Source organism: Dermacentor andersoni, chromosome 5, assembly GCF_023375885.2.
Source record: "Dermacentor andersoni chromosome 5, qqDerAnde1_hic_scaffold, whole genome shotgun sequence".
Classification (NCBI taxonomy): domain Eukaryota; kingdom Metazoa; phylum Arthropoda; class Arachnida; order Ixodida; family Ixodidae; genus Dermacentor; species Dermacentor andersoni.
In genome coordinates this window covers 201,073,388-201,094,641 of record NC_092818.1, presented here as the reverse complement: position 1 = coordinate 201,094,641, position 21,254 = coordinate 201,073,388, and the positions used below count along the sequence as shown (strand labels likewise).

At 49.6% G+C, this 21,254-nt stretch overlaps 1 protein-coding gene and 1 non-coding gene across 2 annotated transcripts in view; both read left to right on the top strand.

The window, feature by feature from the left end:
• Positions 1-21,254, top strand: part of LOC126532261 (KAT8 regulatory NSL complex subunit 1-like) — a 151,971-nt gene that overhangs the window by 37,751 nt on the left and 92,966 nt on the right. The gene's annotated exons all lie outside the window — the stretch shown is intronic.
• TRNAP-CGG (transfer RNA proline (anticodon CGG)) lies at positions 415-487 on the top strand. The gene has a single exon. It is a non-coding gene; the product is annotated as a tRNA-Pro (tRNA).

Sequence of the window (21,254 nt, the reverse complement as noted above, 5' to 3'; positions counted from 1 at the left end):
CCATAAACGCACGTGCCGTCAGCGCTTGCAAGGCAGTCTGATTGCGGCTGACGTCACTTTACAACAGTTTCCTTTATTAAGCACAAGTAATTTCCCCTATGTTGTCCTTGGTGTCAGTGTTTGTTGGCTTCTTATGATATGACTAATAAAAATCGGGCCCCTTGGTTAACCCCCCTTTCTTCTCGTTTATTACATAACGAGGGTCTCGAATCCGGCAACATTGAAGCCTTCAGGTAGCACATGTGGGTTTATTGACCGGTTGCCTTCACCCAAAAAGATCACGTTCTCGTGACGCCTGCGGCAAAAAGGATGTTCCACGTCCGCCGCCAAGGTCTGTGAGTGGTGGCGCTGGCTAACACTCCCAGGGTTATACTAGGACACATGAATACCCAAGAAAGTGGATGGGAAAACGGCGCCGCGGTAGCTCAATTGGTAGAGCATCGCACGCGGAATGCGAAGGTTGTGGGTTCGGTTCCCACCTGCGGCAAGTTGTTTTTTCATCCACTTTAATTTCCATTGATTTATCGTTTCTTTGTTTCCTTTATAAGCACAAGTAATTTCCCCTATGTTGTCCTTGGTGTCAGTGTTTGTTGGCTTCTTATGGCGTACTATAGTAAGATTAGGTCGATTGTTCATATATAAGCTGTTGCTTCTAATACAGTCGGAAAAACCTCTGTCGCCCAGGCGTCAAGCATTTGCGTGTAACAAACACGGACCTAATGGAGTACCGGACGGGCTCGGGCCTGAAGTTCCCGGCTTCGTGACGGGCCCTGGTTTTAGGCGGTGGGCTCGGCTCGGGTCAGGCCGGGCATGTTCTTTAATGTGTATACGCTCTTTATCTGATTCCACACAGGTTGCGTATACATATATCTTCCATATCTTTTATCTGGGGCAAGGGGTGTTATTATGGGACAATTGATTTATGTGGAAAGAACGAGAAGTAAGTCAGCCACTCCTTCCAGTTAACTCTTTCCCCTCTCATGGCGAAAATGTTCAAGTTTATTTGCATTTATTAGTTTATATTACAAATATTTAATAATCGCGGTAACAAGTGTAGTATTTTTATTATGTATCGTCGCAAGAGTGATGACAGCCTTCCAAAGCGGGGAACATTCCTCAAATATTGTCGCTTGGATTCAGCAGAGAAATTCTCTGATGCTCTGTCACGGCGCCCGCTTGTCGTGTTACGCCATGTTACGCAAGATGGACACGCACAGCGTGCCTCCGTGCGCATGCCCACAATAACGCATGCGCTACTCGTATTCGATTATATGCTTCGAGAGCGCTTATGGGATTGCCGTAGCAGTGTTGTGATGTGCAGAAAATAGTGCTATTAAAGAAAACGTCGGCCGCAATATATTTCCTTAGCCAGATCTCTGGCTTGAACTAAAGCCCCTCCATCCACGGTTCCGCCGACCAGAAGCGGCGGTGGCGCGTGGATGGAGGGGCTTTAGCTTGAACGAGGCAGTTATAGTTTCCGTGGCTGGTCCCCTGTACTTCGAACCATGGTCGCCCAATCAGGGGTTATCGAGAAGCTTAGTGGCGCCGTGGCCGCCGAACTTCTTCGAAAAGGAACGCCGAAAGATAGCTTTTCGCTCACCTGTTGCCGTTCCTCCCCGCGTACTCCGATGGCCACCACTTGGCGGTACTACAACGGCGTTTGGAAGGCGCCGTTATTCGAAAGGGGCGGGGAGCGCGGTACTAACCGTGGACATCTTGGCACACGCGTGCATAATATGGGGCGGCACTTCTGTGGTACGTGATGAATAAGCGCTCTGCACAACTTGCTTGCTTCAAACACGAAATTGATAACCCAGAGTGCTCGGGTAACAGCGAAACTATACGATCACTACGACAGTCCTCTCTACGTGTGTGTGGCGCTGTGTTCGGCCAGAATTGCCAGGCGGTGAAATTAAAATGCAGTCATAGGTAGAAAGTAACAGAATACTCTGAGAACTTCAGAACGGGTTCAGAAGTGGTAGGCGCTTAGATGATAGCCTGTTCGTGCTTACCCAGTGCATAGAAATAGCTAAGGTGGAAAATAGACCTCTGTATTTAGCCTTCCTGGACATAAGCGGTGCATACGACAACGTGAACGGGGAACTCCTGTGGAACGTATTAAAAGATAAAGGTATCGATCATGAGGTAATTGATTTTCTACGGGAAATATATCGAGAAAATAATGCTGAAATAACATGGGAAAGAATAAAGAGTACTACAACTGTCGAGGTACACAAAGGATTAAGGCAAGGTTGTCCTCTATCACCGCTGCTGTTCATGCTTTATATGGTGAGCATGGAAAGAAGGTTACAACGAAGCAATCTAGGGTATAATTTGTCGTACAGATTAGGCGAAAAGGTTGTTGAGCAACGACTACCGGATTTAATGTATGCGGACGTTATTGTACTGTTAGCAGATAGCCAGGAAGATTTGCAAACTCTGGTTAATTACTGTGGAGACGAAGGAGACAGTTTAGGTTTCAGTTTTAGTGCAGCTAAGTGCTAAGTCCGGTGGGATGTTTTTCAACGATACAACTGATCAGGAGCTTACAATACAAGGCCATGAAATACCCCGAGTGGCCGAATACAAATATCTCGGGGTATGGATAAACAAAGGGCAGATGTACACGGAAAAGCACGAACAGTCTCTCATAGCAAAAAGGCGAAGAGATGCCGGGATAATGAAACATAGGGCATTGTGGGGGTACAACAGGTATGAGGTACTGAGAGGTATTTGGAAAGGAGTAATGGTGCCGGGGCTTACTTTCGGGAATGCGGTCCTGTGTTTAAGGGCAGAGGTTCAGTCGAGACTAGAAGTAAATCAGAGCTGTGGGAAGGTTAGCACTAGGTGCCCACGGGAAAACCACAAACGAAGCAGTACAGGAAGACATGGGCTGGGCATCGTTCGAAGCACGGGAAGCTCAGAGTAAAATCCTATACGAAAAACGCCTGAGGAAATTGGACGATAACAGGTGGGCAGCTAAGGTATTTAAATACCTATACATAAAGAGCGTTGACTCACAATGGCGGAAAAGAACTAGGAAGCTAACCAGTAAGTATGCCAGACACGAGGACGAAAAAAGACAGAGCATTAAACGACAGGTTAAAAACGCGGAAGGTAAAAATTTAACGCAGAAGAAGACACATGTACTGTGTGTGGTAAATATGTAGAAACAATGGAACACCTCATATTAAAATGTGATGGTATCAATCCCTATGTCGATGCGGTCACAGTCACGCTTCCTGAGGCCCTGGGTTCAGAGATAATAATAGTCATGTAAATAAATATGTGGTGGAAATTAGCAAAAGACTATTGTAGGATTGGTGGCTCAAAAGCAGAGAGGTGAAATAAGGTTAAAAGGGTAGGAAGACGTATTTAAAGAAAACGGCGAATTTCGATAACACACAACAGAGATAAAAATAAAAGGCAAAATAAAAATCTGAGCATGGTGGGATCGCTCTTCTAGCCTACGCTACCGGGGCGTCACTCGGAGGCTAGGCGTGCCCACGCTGCCGTCCGAGCATACTTGACGAGGGTTGCTTCCTTCGTGAAGATTACCAGGTCGAGAGGGTGAGGAACGGAACAGAGGTTTATTTACACTGGAAAGACAAACTTATTTACATAGAACAAGTGGTACTGGCCGGAGCACGGAGCGCAGTATAGTCGGGCTCGTAGCATGCGTTACAGGTCTGAGCAGACATCTTTCTGGCGAGCACACTAAAGACGTGTCTCCTTTTTTACCCTTCTGTCCTCCCTAGATCGCTAGGGTAGGGAAAGTCGCAGTCATTCCGTCCTCCGTTCGGAGCGCTCGTAGTGGCCTTGAGGACGAGAGTGCGCAGAATCACTCCGGCACTTTCACGGAACGCCATCGGAGCAATAGAGACATTTAGCAGCGCGAAGTTACCGTACGAAAAGCGCGGAAATGCCGTACCGGCCGAAGACTGCGCATGTGCGCACTTTACCGTACGGAGAGACTTTCCGTACGGTATACTAGGCGGTAAGGAGTCGGTGAAGGCACATTCACACCGAAAGCGGAGCGTCTAAGCGGAAGCGGATTTTCAAAGCGGCGAGGCGGCGAGCGCCCGCGCCTGTTCAGACCAGCCGCGTTGTCTGGCTGTCCGCGCCGCCGGGAAGGCGGGGCATCTCGCAATAACTTTAGCATGGATGGATGGATGGATGGATGGAAGGTAGGAGCGTCCCCTTTGAAACGGGGCGATGGCAGTTGCCACCATGCTCAGATTTCCATGCTCAGCAATTTCAGGGACGTGCCGCCATCTCGCGGCACTTTGGGTTTGTACGCGCACTTTCGATTTTTATTTTCGTCGTTGGTTGGCGCGTTCCCGTCCGCTATCTACTTCTGCAAAATGATGAGCTCAGATGAAGACGACGAGATCGTTGGCATTTTACTCGCCACTTGTATAGTCGCCTTTCAAGATTTGTTACAGCGCAACGCAAGACAAGGACAAAAGAAGGCATAAAGCGACGACATGGCGCCGTGTCGTCGTTTTATACCTTTTTTTGTCCTTGTCTTGTGTTGCGCTATAACAAACCTTACTATAAATCCCAACCAACTGGCCCAACTTGCCGTTTTGACGCTTTTCAAGAACAGAAGCGAAAAGCCCAGAGAAAGACACTCGTTTACATTCGTTCACCAGTGCTTCCTCAGTGTCGGGTCCTGATTGGCTGCGGCCAAAGCGACCAACTTGTCCACGCGGAAAAAATCGGTCCGGGTGCGATCCGGCCAAGCGGCCGCGTATTTTGCGCAAAGCGGAAGCGGCCGCGTATTTTGCGCAAAGCGGAAGCGGCCGCGTATTTTCCGCAAAGCGGAAAATCCGCGGCCGCTTGGCCGGATCTGCTTGTCCGCCTGTCCGCTCCGCCTTCGGTGTGAACGTGCCTTAAGGCTTGGCTTGCACCGTGTTTTGCGAGCCGAGCCGCACCAAGCCAACACAGCGAGAACTGGCGTAGGCCACAGACTCCACGCCGTGCATGGCGACGTCTCGCGTGCTTTTTTTTTACCTTGATAGGACTACGGTAAGAGTTCATTTTAAATCACTTTCTGCGGATCGACGAAGCGGCAACAAGTAAACAGTGGCATAAGAAAACCAGGTTTGTGGCGCCACCTAGTGATGCAAAGTTTACTTAGAGGGGTCGCAGAGTTTTTTTTTTTTTGTGCTGACTAACTATATTCTAGTTTTAGCAGAGGTGTAAAGTGCCCGCAGCGGTGTAATTTACAAGAAACAAACCCTTTTTTATGTATACATTAGATAAGAACGCGTATGTAACAAAAAGTTGCACGTCTTGCATGACGAAGTGTCACAAGATGTCGCCCTTGTGACTGGCGTCTACGTTTGTCGTAGCCGGGCATTTCTGTAAAGAACAATGCGTGTATGGACAAGCTAAAGCTTTCTGGTATTCGTCAAAATGAATATTTAGCGCTCAGCGCATAGTTATTGTATTCTGCAAAGCCCCAATGTTAGCCGCTATCATCATTTTCACATTACCGTACGCATCGAGCGGCACACGCAGCTAAAACGTCTTCGGTCATCGCGGTAAGTTAGTACGGAACGGCAATACCGTACCGTATACCGCACTTACCGTACCGTAATACGGCACGGCACTGTCCCAGAGAAAGAAGGGGGTGCTCGCAGGAACGAGTGCCACGCTTGACTCCATTTGCGTGTCTTGGCTCCTGGTACGGCCCAACCGCGACCGCAACGAAGCGGCGTATAAAGCGGGAGACATACGGTCCGATTCGGTGTCGGATCCGGCGTCCGACGCGCCGGAACGGCAGCCGGAATCGAGGTGTTTTGTCGTGCCGAAGCGCCGGATCGGACGTCCGGCGTGCGGCAAACCGGGCAGATTTTCATCGTCCGACGCGACCGGCAACCGCACCGTCGTCTGGCCGCAGCCAATAGAGACTTTTAGCGTGTCCGCTATTCCGGAAAACCGGGGCGGTTTGGGCGGATTACCAGATGGCCGGGGGCGTAAACGTGAGCGGCCAGATTGGTGGCGCCAGCTGGTGGTGCAAAGCTCAACCACCTAAATAAACACAGAGCCAATTACTATATTCTTCTTAGCTGTGGTTGTAAGTTTTCGACAGTAGCGTAATTGTCAACGCAATTACGCCGCTGCCGAAAATTTGCACCAGCAGCGAAGCAGAATAAAGTAGGTTGCTGCACTTCTAGCTCTGTGGTTGTCTGATTGAGCGCTACAACACTAGGCGGCTGCACCGCTCCAGCCACTCCCGTTTACGCCCCCGACCATCCGGTAATCCGAGGCAGTTTGCCGGAATAGCGGACACGCTAAAAGTCTCTAATGACAGCGCGGCTGGCATGTGACGTTCTCCGACGTTCCCCCCACGGAGGCGGCGCTGGCGGGCCGGTTTCTCGCAGTTTCTTTTTCCCTTGCCCGCTGCAGTTTGTTTCCGACAAGAAATAGTTTCCAGTTCAGTAAAATTATCTCGAACGTGTGCCTGTTATGCAAAGCAGCGCCTAGTACACTAGCACTAAGCTACTGGCGAGATCGGGAGCCGCGACGCGAGAGCATTTCGCGGGCAGACATCCCATACCGACCGTCTGAGCGACGCTGCTCGCTTCGCTTGCACGTTTGCCCTTCGCAACGACTGCGTAGAGTAAACCAATTGTATTTAATTACGGGCGACCTAAGTGTACAGTGTTAATTGTTTTGGCAAACATAAGCGCTCTTCGACGAGCTCTGGTTGGATCGTAAGCGCCGTCTGCCTAGCTAGGCCTGCCGGCCCTATCGCTGGCTGTTAGTGGAGTCGTCAGTGGACAACGCGCCGTCGTGAAGTGTTCTGTCACTTGCAGGGCATGATTTTATAGACAGTGTTCGTGTAAAGCGAAGCAGTGTTCTACAGAGTTGTTTATATTGCGTTTCTCGACGTGGCTATGAAGTCGAGCTGGGGGGGCTGTATCTGGGCGGAGCTTACGCGCCGCTCAATCTTTCGGATGCACGCACCGTGTACCCAGAATCGTCGTATGCCGCATGCCGGAGCATGCGGCGCCGCATGTCGGATCGGACGCCGAATCGTACCGTGTCTCCTGCTTAACGCACTTTCACAGAAGTTTCTTGGTCTCGGCGTCGCAGTCCGCGAGGAAGTGCCATTCAGCAACCCTGTAGTCGTCGAACGTTTCTCGCGTTGGTGTCGCCGCTGGTCAGTACGATGCGACCTACTGTGAGCCTCACGAAACGATTCATCGCTTAAGGGCAATACGAGCTGGAAGGTCGCTTCGGGCTCGAGAGCTGGTATGGTGGCGCTGCTGCGCTAGAACAACCAGCGCCGCCTGTGGCGGCCGCGCTCGTAACACGTCGTCACTTGTTGCAGGTGCTCTTCCCGCTTCTGTCGCGTGCGAAACCAGCAGCGCGTTTTATTTTGCGACCTTCGCAGAATTGAAAACATGAAACAGTATTTCAAGAAAAACATCTTGCTCCGCGACAACGATCTTTACGCCAGCAATCATGTTTAGAAAAGAAATTACCCCTCCAACATTGTTGTTGGCAGGTGTGTCGCGCAAATGAAAAGCGTCGGCTGTTAGATACGGGCTCTCTTCCTGGCATCTTTCGAGTTCACCAGACCAGATCGAATCGCCGTCGCACCTAATTAAGGTGCGCAGAAGCGAATCTACCACGTTCCCGAGGCTCAGCACGTCTAGACAAGTGGGCGCCCCCCCCCCCCCCCCACCTTGTGCGCCGCATGTGGAGCATTTGTCCCACTGCTTGACTCTTCCCGAAAGTGTAGCGGGAGCCTGGCACGATTCCAGGTAACCTGGGTCCCGAGCAAAGCTGCCTTGAGGCTCTGAAAGGTCGCTCGTGAAGAACCCGCCTCCCCCCGCTGTGAGCGCTTGCAAACCCGGAGGGAACGACGGCTGTAATTCACCGTGAAGCCCTGGGAGCAACCCCCCATCCGCCTATTGGGACGCAGTTGCAGACCAGAAGGGCAATACCGGAGGGAAGTCATCCCTCGGACAGTGAAGCCCATGGAGCGACCCCCTGAGCCGAATGTGACTGCACTCGCACGGGCACCTACCATTGGCCGAACAAGACGTTACCTCGAGACACCGAAGGGGTGAAAAGCCAGAGACCGGGAGCAGAGAAAAAGCATTCAATCCTTCATTCATCTCTTTCGGGCTTCTTGCCGCGGGCCGCAGCGTCCGATCTGCTGCCAGCCATCAATGATTGTTAATTACTTCATGTTTTTAGTATAAATAATGTAAATAAACCTCCAGTTCCCATCGCAAAATCCCATCTCAACGTCGGCCAACTCCCGAGCTCAACGGCAAGATCCAACACGGCTAAGACGTGCGGCTTCAGGCAAGCAAATTGATCGTATTTCTTTCTATCTCCTGTTAGATATGGGGCTGTTTCCTGCGCCTACTTCGAGTTCCCCAGACCACATCGAATCGCAGCACAGCTAATTGAGAAGCGCAGAAACGCGGAAAGCACATTCCAGAGGAGCGCTCGAGCAAACAAGTTGAAGGCCACAAGTTCACGTGCAAACAAGTTCGTACGCCGCCGGCGGAGCTATTCAATGCTTGACTTTTCCAGAAAGCGAAGGGATAGCCCGGCACCGTTGCAAGGAAAGTGGGTCCCGAAACAAGACGGCTGCGATGTACCGGGAAGGCCTGGCAGCGTAGCCCCCATACGCCCATTGTGCCGACGCGTTGCAAGCCAGCGAGGCAAGACCGCAGGGAGAAGTAAGGCACCGTGAAAGTAAGGCACCCTGCCCGCCTTGGTCCGCCGTCGCCCCCACCTGGCTATTGTGACGGCGAGTTGTGAGTCAGCAAGGCAAGACCGCAGGGGGACCAAGCGGCGACTCTCTTCGCCGGGTATGACACCATCGCACGGGCGCCTACGATTGGCCGAAAATGGCGTCATCTGAGCGGACTCTCCCATTGGCCGAACATGACGCGACTTCCAGTCCTCGAAGGGCATTCTAGAGCATTCCCTGATTCACCTCTCTCGAACTTCTTGCCGCGGGCCGCAGCGTCCGAGTTGCTGCCGGCCCGTAATGACTGTACGACTGTTACTTGACTCTCACCTCTCTGTATATAATGTAAAATAAATCCCCCAAGTTTTGTTTCATCCCGAAGTCCGCCCCTCAACCCCTACACTCCCTGTCATTCTTTCGTTTTTATTACCCAGTTGTCTTCACATTGTGGGAGCGAGCTGCACATGTAAGGCTGGATGGTGTAAATACGGCCGCGGCCCTGGCTGTGTTTGCCAAGAAGTCTGAGCCCTGCGCAGACCTCTCGTGCGCCTGTTTTCAAGAGCGTCTCTGTTTGCCTCGCCCGTCGCACGACCCGGATCTAGCGCTCCCGTCGCTCCTTCTCGTGAGACTTAATCCATCAAATTTTATTCTTGGGCCGGAGGCGTTTCTGTAGCTGTTGGGGTCGGGCATGAAATAGATGGTAGCTGGCCCGTGCCGTCGTCCAACTCATCCACGCTGAGGACGTTGTGTGAAGGAAGAGACTTACTCTCATCGAGAACGAGGAATATGGGATTTATTTACAATATCTCTACATGAGAACGTTACAGTTCATCAGTCTAGCATGACTGAAAGAGAATGCACACTGAACAGCCGACGACGGCTACATAAATGCGCTCTGTCCTCCCTAGATTCCTAGGTGAGGGAAAACGGCCGTTCAACTTTCGACCGATGGGAGCGTCCAAAGTCATTGTTGCCGACCCGCCTTTGAGGGGGAGGGTTTACACACTCACTTCTGCACAGGTTTCACTGACCACACCGAGGTGAGTGGGTTCTCGCAGATACGGGTCCTGCCCCGAGCAGGCGCCTCTTTATCCCAGAGTTGAGCCCGCAGACAGCGGCCGCCGCGTCTGTCCATTGACTGACGACTTCTAAGACTCGTGAGACAGCACCGCAAAACATCTTCCAGGAGCTCCCCTGCTCCAAACAAACCGTGATGGTGACGACGAACACGGTAACGACACTTGGTCCGCCGACCGCGCCTACACATGGTGGCGCCGACGGGCTGGGAACTGTCGTATCGTCGTCCTTTCAAAGCGAGTTGCCGCAGTAGACATGGTGGCGCCGTTCGGTTGGGTCTGTCGCTTCCCCGAAGATCACCAGCCTCCGCAGGTCGAACGTAACAACGGTTCCATTCTTTTTTGACCGCGATTCTACGTCATTTTGAAGTGCGCCAGACTTGGATATGCGTCATCCAATTTCTTGCCTCACCCCGAGGCTGCTAAAGGGCACTGGGACACAGTACCGCCTAGAGTTACTATATAGGCTCCCTTTAGGGAGGCTTCGTAAAGGGAGCCCATACAGTAGACAGCTTTAGTTACACGTACGCAGAGACTTCACGCACGCAAACGTGACAGTTCTACGTGCCATACGCGCACTGCACCTGAAACGCTTTTAGCTACACGTACGCGACGAACGCTAAAAGCGACCAAGTGCCGTCATCTATCGCCACGTATAAACACTGCTGTAGCCATTGATATCCAAGACAAATCAAAGCCAAGCCAGTCGAGTTGGATTGGCGCGCAAAACACGTAAAAGTGTGTTCTTGGGCCGATCAGAGCTTCACAATGCCTAGAAGTGCTATACCGCATGTTGTCCTCGAAAGGGTGGCAGTCCCTTACGTCTCACAACAAATCCGAGTCGTTTTTACAAAACGAAGGCGCGGATCTACCTTGTAGTGTTTGGCTGCCATCTCGCGAGACCGCCACGCAGAGTTCTCTACGTGCGCAAGGAACGCACGCAAACTTTTGAGTCTCGCGTATGTCCGTGAGACTCACGCAGAACCTCTGCGTTCTGCGCAGGCGCACTGCTCACACGTAAGAACTCTACGTACGCAAAGTCTTTGCGTACGTGAAACTAAAAGTGTCTAGAGTCTTAGGCAAAGTTACACCCTTTGGCGTGCCTCTTCTGCCACACAACAATAATCGTTATCTGCCTTGACGCCTTTCCTTTCTTTAAAGCTGCGAGCCCCCGGAACTTTCCAGTAACGAACGGCACGCGCGTTATCGGAAGGGGCACTCCAAAGGGTGTAAACTGTTCTATGCTGATAACGCGCGTGCCGTTCGTTACTGGAAAGTACCGGGCTCGCAGCGTTAAAGAAAGGAAACGCATCAAGGCAGATAACGATTATTGTTGTGTGGCAGAAGGGGCAAGTCAAAGGGTGTAACTTTGCCTAAGAGTGTAGTAACTCTAGTTCAGCCTAAAGGGTCTTTGGGTTGACGTTAGGTCACAAAGGGAGCTCATACCCAAACTAGTTCTGCCTGAAGGGTCTTCGGTTCGGCGTGAGGTCACTGGAACCTGGAAAGTACCGCAACCGTCGGAACGTACGTAGGCAACACTGTGCTATTGCCAGATTTGGTCCAACGCGCCTTTCCGGGGGCAGCTGCTCAGCTACGTAGCTCCGCTTAAATAAGCGGATTGCAGAAAATCGACGCATTTCTTCGTCGCTTAATTAAAGGATGAAATGCTGCATTTACGATGCATGCTACAAAGCTGTACCAGATATGTGGGATCGTAAGGTGACAGCCGAATCGCACAAAGCGTGACGGTCGATATAACGACCGCTCGAATTCTATGCTATATATAGTATTCGCCACCCTTTCTGAACTGCCCGGTAAGTTTTGTTCGTTGCGAAGATATTGTTACCCAGATGGATACTAAATTGATAGACACAGTGCTTAGCAAGAGGCATTGTTAATTGTCAAGGCATGTCCCGACGTGCATCTCGCGCCGGTTGGCGCTGTGGCGCCCACGAAACCGAACCCGGTGCTGGCCATTGTTTCAAACCGTTGCCCAGATTGAGCTCGACCCGCGCTCGGATTGTGCTTCGCCGATCGGCGTCCATTCGAGAAAGGCACGACCACCATGGGGGGGACAACGTTCGCCTTTTTTCAAATCACTCGGCTACCGCGAAAATTGCTTTGCGGTGAAGGGCGCAATCATTTCATTCCAGCGGTACACAACATTCTATGTGACGCTTCTGTAAAATGTGTGTGGACCGAGTCTTTCTAACACTCGGACCACCGACCTGCCACGAGGACGGTCGAAGAAGAACAAAGAAAGCCGTTCGCTTCTTTCGACTCCTATGCTCTTAAACAAGTGTACACCCTTCGGGGTGTGCGTTTGCCACACAACAATAATCGTCATCTGTTTTGCTTTTATTTTATTTCGACGAAAACTGCCAGCCTGAGTGCCAGGCTTTAGGTAGGTGTAGGCGCACAAAGCAAACGTGACATTACACCATTTCATACATGGGATCGTAACAGACATATCGCTACAGTCAAATCTCTATGTGGACAGATCAGCACATACTACCAAGTTTCTAAGAAAAAATAGAACAGATAAAAAAAGAAAAACAAACATTACAAGACAAGAGAATAAAGACAATGCAACTTGATGTCATGGTCTAAACTCCACTCAAAAAACAAAACAAAAAGCAAGTAACAATACGGGGAGAAAATTTCATGACAGCGCGCGAGAGAACAACGAAACATTTGTGCATTGTACGGTATCAGTAGATAAGGCATTTCACTGCCTAGCTGATCTTGGGAAGAACGACTCTTTAAAAATGTTAGTCTTGCAGGAATATTCCTTAACCTTTTTAGGGTAAAAAAAAAAAAAAAAACGTGTTTTGTGCGGGTTAGCAGTGTCGGTGTAATGTGCCCTATTAATACCTAGATGGTCATGAAAAAGCACGTAAAAAAGTTTCATCCGTTCCTGGTAACGCCTTCAGGCCAGGCTTTCCAATTGGGCGTCAAGTAGGAGCTGCGTTGGATGTGCGTGCCAGCTATATGTGTTATAGATTAATCTTGCAGATTTGCGCTACACCTTTTCAAGTTTGGTGATGTTCGTTTGCGCGTAGGGGTCCCAAACAGCGGCGGTGTATTCCAGTATCGGCCTAATATACATTTTGTACGCTAACAAGTTTTATGCCGCGTGTTGACTTTGCCGGTATTCTTCTCGGGTACCCAAGTTTATTTCATTGCCTTTTTCTTTTTCAATATATGCTCTGTGTTCGTTCCATCTCAAGTCGCTTGTAATTATTACTGCGAGATATTTATAACATACTACATCTGAAGCATGGGTGTTAAGGCAATATCTGAAATGTAATGGTTTCTCTTTGAGAGTAACCGTCATTGCTACAGTCTTTTTGTGGTTTATGGTCATTTGCCATGTGGTGCACCATTCTTGTATTTTGACCGAGGAAGTGTTTAAGCCAACCTGATCTTCGGGACTAGAGATTTCATTGTAAATTACGCAGCCGTCTGCGAAGAGCCTGATTTCGACAGGGATTTCACCGGAAATGTCATTAATGGAGATTAAAAAATAAGAGTGGTCCAAGAACCGATCCCTGAGAGATTCCGGACTCAACTAAAACATACTTAGAGGACACATTATTAATCTTAATATTCTGATGACAGCACGAGAGATAAGCTTCTATCCACGCGACCAGGGCATCATTTTTAAGTAGTGATTTTAGATTTAATAGCAGTTTAGGATGAGACGTGCGATCGAAGGCTTTTTGGAAGTCTTAAAAAAATGTAGACCTAGCTATGGTTATCGAATGCTGCAGCGAGATTATGAGCTATTTCAAGCAGTTGGGTTACTGTCGACAGCCCTTCTTGAAAACCCGTGCTGCCGCATATTGTTGCTATCAAGAAAGAACGGAGATGTGTTTGGAAATTATATACTCCATTGATTTGGCGCATGTGCACAGTAGTGAAATAGGTCTCAATGATGCGGGTTGCGACAGGTCGTTAGTTTTCGGGATGATGTTATTTTGGCGTACTTTCAATAGGTTGGAAGTTCGGCGCATGCCAGGGATTTGTTAAATACGAGGGTCAGCTATTTTGCGCACCACTGGGCATACCTTAAACAGTTTTGTATGCCATCTACACCGGGTGACTTCTTAGCATCTAGGTTTAGTAACAGCGAAAGTACACCTTCTTCTCGAACCAAAACGTTATCAATAGCCGGAAGGCCATCATAGTAATTAAAATGTGGGTTTAAGCCATCACCGCGTGTAAACGCGATATGAAAATAATCATTAAGGGTGTTTGCAGTGCCAAATTTGTCAGTTGTGACTACATTGTTCAGGTACATGCTATGCACGGTTTGTTTTTCGAGAGCAATGTCACGCCAAAATTTTCCTGGGGATGAACTTAAAAAATGTTTCTTAAAAACTTAAAAAAGAAAAGTGATAATCGCTAAGAACATCCCGTAATATATGTGCGTCCGGATTACAGTTTGCGTTGTTCATATTGACTCGTCTTCACGGTGGAACAACGCGGCTCACATGCGCAGATGCGTATGTTTTGCTGCGTTTCGACATTATTCCATATCAGTGAGGTGCCGTTTCCACAATATCCGAAGCCAACAACGATCTGTAGCTGTAGATGTCAACAAATGCACCGCTTTGGCAAATACGACGCGGAAGGCTGCGTTCGTAGACTTCTTGAATTTGCGAAATGTGTCATGATCGTGTAAAAGGAATACAAAAAGCAAGGTGCAAGAGCAGACACCTGCGACAACAAACTCCAAGGCAGCCGCGTCGGCAGACGGAACTCGGCGTACCTTTATCGGCCACGCTGTTCGCACAATAGCGCACTCAGGCGTGATCACCCAGTAGGCAATGAGTGCTATACGATTTCCAGGAACCACATTCTGCCCCGGAGTTGCCGTTAATAATTAATCGCGATCCACAAAACGCACAACCGGTGAATGCCGGTGAATGCCCCTTCCAAAACATTCCCGGCGGCGTGCGGAAGAGGGCAGCACAGGAGCGTGGAAAAAGGCCGATTGCGCAATACCTGAGGGGCACGAAGTCATTAACACATTTTAAAATTAAATCTTTGAATAAGCACCATTGCTGGTCGACAGAACATTGATTAGAATCACAAAGAGTAACAAAGCCGTAAAATGAGCTGTCCGGTGCGTCTAACACATCAACATCACTAGCACGAGAACATACTCGTGCGTTTCTTGTTGTGGAAAAATACTCAGTTGCATTGAGAGACATGCCATCTTATGATCTGAAATGCCTTCAAAAATGTGAATTTCGGATTTCGTCGGAGAATCGCTGTGCTGACAAGAAACAAGTCAAATATAGATGACACTCTCTTCTCAATTATGATGGGCTGTTTCACTAACTGGGTAAAGTCATGAAGTAAGATTAGATCGACAAGTGGTCCTGCTGTTCAAGAAAGAGCATATGAAAAATCGTCCGCCCAATTGAAATCGCCAGCAAGCAGCATGCTACATGAATGGTTCCTATAGGAACGCAAAAATTCATTCAGTTGTTTAAGAAACGTGTCATCGGTGCCTGGTGGTCGGTAAAAAAACCCTATCACAATGTTACTTTCTTCCAGGAATACCTTCATGATAACAGATTCTGCTTCAGCAATATTGAGTAATCTTGTCACCCCTAGTGACTTTTTAAACAAGATGGCGATGTTGCCACCACGGCTGTCTCTGTCATTCCGATACATACTGTAACCAGGTGGGCTTATTTCAGAGTCGCTAATACTAGAGTTTAACGAAGTTTCTGTTATTACTACTATGTGCGGGTTATAGGCAATAACAATGTTATGTAAATCGGCTGTTTTATGACACTGCGGGCGCTAACATTAATGCATCGAAATATGTTTTGTGCTTTACTCTTATTTCGTTCTGACCGTTTCGGATTACCTGTAGTAATCCTTTTTTGCGGGTCGAAGCAAAGCGCTAAATAAGGCGCTTATAACAGTTGTTTTGCACGCTATCCCATTTAAAAAGTTCGTCGTCAATCTTATCCCAAAGGAGCTTTACTTCGCTGCTGGCCAGTTTTTGCTGTGCGGCACTGCCCCAGAGATGCTTTCTTATTGGTCTAGCGGCTAGTGAATAGTCCTGTGTGATAGAGATATTTTTCCTTTTAATTTAGAACAGTTCTTTTTCTTGTTTCTTTTTGCAGGACAATAATTTTTTTCGTGGTGGTCAGTGAACTTGAGTATTACAGGGCGGGGTTTACTTTCTTGTCTGCGTCCTATTCTATGAATTCGTTCCACTGACGATACATGAACTCCATTGTTTCTTTAGTGGCTATGGTGTTGGGCTGCTATGCACGAGGTCGCGGGATCGAATCCCGGCCACGGCGGCCGCATTTCGATGGGAGCGAAATGCGAAAACACTCGTGTACTTAGATTTAGGTGGACGTAAACGAACTCCAGGTGGTCGAAATTTCCGGAGTCCTCCACTACGGCGTGCCTCATAATCAGAAAGTGGTTTTGGCACGTAAAACCCCACAATTAATTTTTTTAACGCCATTGTTTCCATCACTAACCGCGAACTTTTCCGCGAGCGCTTGTATGCACATTTTACGAACTGAGACTGTATAATGATGCATTCTTTTGTTCTGCTTACTTTTACTTTGTTTGTTCATGTTTCTCACGTATTTTGTTAATAATCCCCCATCACTCAATGCTCCGACCGCAGCCTGTGATGTACCTTTAAATAAATAAAGGGTTTCCTGAAAATTTTTTTCAACTATGGTTTCTGTAAGCGATTCTGCGGTTTCATTCATTTGCTCTGTGACACCAAACATAAGATTATTACGTCTTCCCGTGTTCTCTAAGTCCGTAAGTTTCATTTGCGTGCTCATGACGTTATCTTCCATACTATTCTTGGTTCCGAATTCGTGAATTTTCGCTGTTGATTGCTCGAACTATTTCAGTTTTGTTTCATTAGTGTGAAGCCTCTCCTGGATGACTTTTTGGCCATTGAGAAGTTCAGTTAGTTTCTGTTCTGAGTCCGGTATTAGGGTAAACGCAAGCGCAAGGGGACAGGGTCTGGCCGCTTGACTGTGCCGTAACGAGGTGAGCCATGAGATGAGTAGAAGGGCAAATGTGAATGGTCTGCACGGTGCAGCCACTTGGTGGCACAGAGCTCAACCATACACAGTAGCAGCAACGGAGTGTATTGTTTGCTGCTGGTCTGTAGTTTTCGCAGGAGTGTAATTCCTCAGTTGTAGGTCCGGGTCCGGGCTTAGCTTCCACGTCTTCGCAAACCAACAGATCGACATGGGCGCCAAGAACACATTCAGTAAGCATTCTCATGCATTGTGGGCAAAGCAGCAGCAATAAAAACCGATTGTCATCGCGGTAGAAATCGGTTGTATAAAAGCCCCGGATCATGAAGCAGAATGGGTTGCTAAACATGCTTCCAGCTGTGCTGCTGCCTAGCCCACTGGTGCGGTATGTCTTTGGGTGACTTATGCCCGCTAGGTGGGGTCACGTCGTCGCTCTAGGCCGATCCCAGGCAGATTCTTTGACGATGGCGATGCACGGTTCTTCGACAGGGCAGCGATAGCCAGGATCGGACGACGGGGTCACGGCGCGGCTGGAGTAAGCGACACCTGTTGCCACCGGAGATCAGCTACACGTTGGAGGCTTGATTCCAAGAACGAGCTTCATGACCTGGGTCGTGAATCAGAACAAGTTAAACATGCTTCCAACTGTGCTGCTGCCTAGCCCACTTAGCTTCCTTTCTTGAAAACGCTGCGCTCGCTACTTTCCTTGTCTGGCTAGATCGCTGTCTGGCTAGATACGACCGAGAGGGTGTAATTTTGCTTAAAGGGACCCTGAAACGATATTGACGATTTTCTACAAACGTACTGAGTCGTTAAGAGTATGTCCTTCTGATCATTAATTGACACATCTAAGTGTTCGGCGTAAAGCGTGTAATTTATTATAAGGTTTTAAAAATGCACATCGGTGCCGATCGCAGCGTACTGCTCGGCGAAATTTTAAGCCGCCCCTACCCATATGACGGAAATCACCCATATGACGTCAGTGGGGCGAGCTATCCGATTGGCTGACCAGGGCGCGTGATCGATAATTTTTCCAATTTGATAGTAAACAAATGATCTTCGTAATAGCTGGAATGTTAGTTCATTTGTTTTTATAAAAAGAAAGTAACATAAAGAGAATACAGAACAGTTTTTCAGTACACTTAAAGGGACACTAAAGGTTACTATTAAGTCAACGTGGACTGTTGAAATACCATCACAGAAACCTCGAAACGCTTGTTTCGTGCCAAGGAGAGACTTATTTTAAGAGAAAATGCGTTATGAAGCATCCGCGTACCTCTAGCGCAGTTCAAATCGCCCGCCCTCCGATCGAGGAGTACTGACATCATGGTCTCATAGTGACGTTGCGCCATCGGTGAGTAGAACGGCGTCCGCCGACGGCGCTACGGCTTTTCTGCGCAAAGCGCAAACGCGCGGCCAGAAACAGAGCCAAGACAGAGCAGACAGCAGAGCGAAAGCGGGAGTATGGTGGCTAGCGAAAGGAGAAACGAATTACGTCCCACATTACGTCCCACGGCACGCGGAGAGTCCGTTTTCGTTAAACTATAGGCTGCGGCGAGCTCGCAGCGTGGTCGGCGTGGTCTGTGAGAAGTGACGAGCCTTTTCGCACTCGCAATAGGGCATAAAAAAGTGCGAATCGACGCAAAACTTGGCCTAGAAACGTGCTTCGCCACAGCCAGGGCTCAATACGACCCAAGCTGGCACGACCCAGATGTCGTTTCCCGCACCGCCACCAGGCGCCGCTACTATACCTCAAACTCCAGCGCAAGACGCCCATAAGCTGGTACTTCATTCTATGACGCAAACTTCGACGCTCGTCGCAATGGACCCTGACACCGATAGATTGGCTCGCGATGGTGGGCTAAACTTCAGCGATTTGAGCACCGACGAGCGCTACCTGCTGCTGAGGGCTCGCACTGCCGGCGTCGCTGCGTACTACGACGGCGGCCTCGACACCGGCTCTCCGGAGTGGGAAAGCAACGAGGGCTTCCCACGACATCACATGGACGTGGCATTCTCGCTGCTTGTTCCAAATGAAAGTTTCGCGAGCCAGCAGAACCCTCACAGCACGACGCGATAACGAAACTACTGAAACTCAAAAGCGTGCGCGGCGCAGAGTCGAGCGAAAACGAAACCTTTCGAACACCCATATTACTGAAGGGTAAAGTCAAAATGCTATTTTTTCTTAGAATCGCATAGACGTAGACAAGTAGCATTTTTTTCCGTCTTATAATCGAATGAAATTATATTTTTAATACGAGTAGTTGAGTATTAGTAACACAAATTATGAGGAGTGCTTTCGTCATCGGGCTAGTACCGGAATGTCGCTGGGGGGTCTCAAATCGTGTCATGCATTTACCTCAATTTCTCGGTTACTAAAGCTCTGTTCGCGATTATATTGACGCCTTAGACGTTCTAGAACATTGCTCTACCACTTTAACCTGAGTTTCTGGTAACCTTTAGTGTCCCTTTAAGCACTTCCGGCACACAGCAAGTGTCGTCTGCTTGTGTTACAACGTACTCCATTTTTACGAGAGCTCCGCGGTCAGAGTCGGTCTCAGTCTTTTCGCGAGCACTATGATTCGACTTTGTTGCCTTGTGAACTGCAAACGTAGCGACTGGCAATATGTCAAGCTGCGATATCGTGTCCCTCTGCAAGGCAGCATACGAGCGAACTGGCTGCTGCGCATAGGACTGCCGCTATCCGATCGGCGCCAGGATTTGCGCGTTTGTGGCCGTCACTTTACATCAGAATATTACTAACGCAATAGCGTTTCGCGAGTCCGGTATTAGGGTAAACGCAAGCGCATGGGGACAGGGTCTGGCCGCTTGACTGTGCCGTAACGAGATGAGCCATGAGAAGAGTAGAAGGTGTTACGTTTCGCCTACAACGCGCGGTATAGCCGGCGCGGATGCAACGGACGCCGGAGCTTCGTTAAAAGCGGCGGACATTTTGGCCCGTTCGGAGCTCCCGCAGTCTCCCCGCCAAGCGCGTCCAGGCGTGTTTCAGTGCCACGTGTCTTCGTGTGTGCGTGTGTGCCCACGCTTGTCAAAGCGCGGCAGCCGGGGAGAGGAGCTCCCCAAGAGTGAAGCGAGGAGGTCTGACCACGGCGCCGGCCTGGCGATGCGTCACTACACTCGTCTCAACCTGTCTCTCAGCGTGTCCGTGGCGCCGTCACGTGCGCCGGTGACGAGGCGTTCCTTCTCGCCCTCAACTCCGAGACTATAAGAGCAGCTGCCCCCGGACGCCGAGAGAGAGGCTCCGATTTCTTCTGTCGAGTTACGTGCTCTCCCGTCTCTCACTTCGGTCGACTGACCGCCCGCTCTTTTGCGATGTTAGAATAAACCAGTTGTTCTGTTACCAGTCGACTCATGCTTTGCCGAGACCTTCGGATGCTTCCAGTGCCCCAGGCCGCCAGGCCAACGCTACCCTTGGGGCTTGCGACCCGATTGCAACAACGGGTGTCAGCGCTGAGTTTGCAACAACTCGTGCCAGCGGTGCGATTTCCAACAACTGGCTGGTAGCGGTGAGATCGCGACAACGGAGGCCAGCAGCGAAGAGATGCGGTTGACTGTATGCTGAGCAGCACAACGACCATCCGGGAGCAGTGCAACGAGCCCTGTGTGATGACTGGTTGCCTGCAGCGGAACGACTGCGCTGAATTCTTGGCTGCGAGGTTTGGTGAGTGCGGGACTTTCTTCTACTGAGTTTTGCCAGGCTTTTGTTAGTGTCAGAAACAGAGCTGGTAATTGTGGTTGTCGTTGCTGCCGGGTTACATTGCGGCAAGACAATAGTAGGCAGTAGAGAAAGCAGCATTCAGAGCAGCCATGGATTTGAAGTCGTTGCGCAAACCGAAATTGCTGGAGCTTGCAAGAGAGTTGGGTCTGGATGTCTCAGACAAACTCAGAAAACCGGAACTGCTAAGGGCTATTCTTGAGTTAGAAGCTGAGGATGACGAGCTGTCGGAATGCCTTGAGACCATTGAGGAGCGGGCAAAAAGACAGGAGCGTGAACGTAAAGAACAGATAGAGCGAGAGCAACAAGAAAAAGAGCGCGACCGTCAACACGCTTTGGAAATGAAGCGTCTCGAGGTAGAGATGGAACGCGCTCGTAATGGAAGTCAGGCACACGGTGCAGGAGAACGAGTATTGTTCAAAATGACTGACCTGATGCGGCCGTTTAAGCTTGGAGAGGACATTGGTTTGTTCCTGGTTAACTTTGAGCGAACGTGCGAGAAGCAGGGGTTCTCTCGGGAAACGTGGCCACAGCGCTTGCTCACTTTGCTACCCGGCGAGGCGGCCGACGTAGTCGCTCGCTTGGAGAGAGAGGAGGCCGAGGATTTCGACATAGTGAAATCGAGTCTGCTAAAAAAGTACAGGCTGTCAGCGGAGGCGTTCCGTCGGAAG